General features: G+C 46.3%; 4 non-coding genes across 4 annotated transcripts; all 4 read right to left on the reverse strand.

Moving 5' to 3' along the window:
- Nucleotides 1-111: 111 nt before the first annotated feature.
- On the reverse strand, nucleotides 112-184 carry Pmar_PMAR014261. The gene has a single exon. It is a non-coding gene; the product is annotated as a tRNA-Arg (tRNA).
- Nucleotides 185-292: 108 nt separating this feature from the next.
- On the reverse strand, nucleotides 293-364 carry Pmar_PMAR014262. The gene has a single exon. It is a non-coding gene; the product is annotated as a tRNA-Cys (tRNA).
- A 120-nt stretch (nucleotides 365-484) lies between these two features.
- Pmar_PMAR014263 lies at nucleotides 485-557 on the reverse strand. The gene has a single exon. It is a non-coding gene; the product is annotated as a tRNA-Arg (tRNA).
- Nucleotides 558-665: 108 nt separating this feature from the next.
- Nucleotides 666-737, reverse strand: Pmar_PMAR014264. The gene has a single exon. It is a non-coding gene; the product is annotated as a tRNA-Cys (tRNA).
- Nucleotides 738-888: the final 151 nt, after the last annotated feature.

Here is an 888-nt window from a genome sequence, read left to right on the forward strand (position 1 = left end):
ATTCGACTAGTCCTCTATTTGACCAATTTTCATTCAAAATTTCACTTCTCACTGTGTCGTTCACAGCCAGCTCAACCGAGTCGTCCTCTAATGATTCTCACTAAACTTATATACCCTACCCGAGGATCAAACTCGGAGTCTCCACCTTAGGAGGGTGGCGCCTTATCCATTGGGCCAGCAGGACGATGATTCAACTTCCGATCATGTTGATGTCTGTGACTGTTCCGCCGATTACATGAGTGATTACTCTACCTCTCGAAAATTCCTTGATGAAAATTTTGCGAAAGTTCAAAGGGCACGCCCGGATTTGAACCGAGGACCTGCTGATCTGCAGTCAGCCGCTCTACCACTGAGCTACACACCCATGCACAGAATTTGACTAGTCCTCCATTTGACCTATTGTCATTCAAAATTTCACTTTTCACTGTGTCGTTTACAGCCAGCTCAATCGAGTCGTCCTCTAATGATTCTCACTAAACTTATCTACCCTACCCGAGGATCGACCTCGGAATCTCCACCTTAGGAGGGTGGCGCCTTATACATTGGGCCAGCAGGGCGATGATTCAACTTCGGATCATGTTGATGTCTGTGACTGTTTCGCCGATTACATGAGTGATTACTTTACCTCTCGAAAATTCCTTGATGGAAATTTTGCGAAGGCTCAAAGGGCACGCCCAGATTTGAACCGAGGACCTGCTGATCTGCAGTCAGCCGCTCTACCACTGAGCTACACACCCATACACACTATTCGACTAGTCCTCCATTTGACCTATTTTCATTCAAAATTGCACTCTTCACTGTGTCGTTTACAGCCAGCTCAATCGAGTCGTCCTCTAATGAATCTCACTAACTTATATACCCTACTCGAGGATCGAACTCGGAATCTCC

The sequence above is a fragment of the Perkinsus marinus genome (genome assembly GCF_000006405.1).
Source record: "Perkinsus marinus ATCC 50983 genomic scaffold scf_1104296957418, whole genome shotgun sequence".
In the NCBI taxonomy this organism is placed as follows: domain Eukaryota; phylum Perkinsozoa; order Perkinsida; family Perkinsidae; genus Perkinsus; species Perkinsus marinus.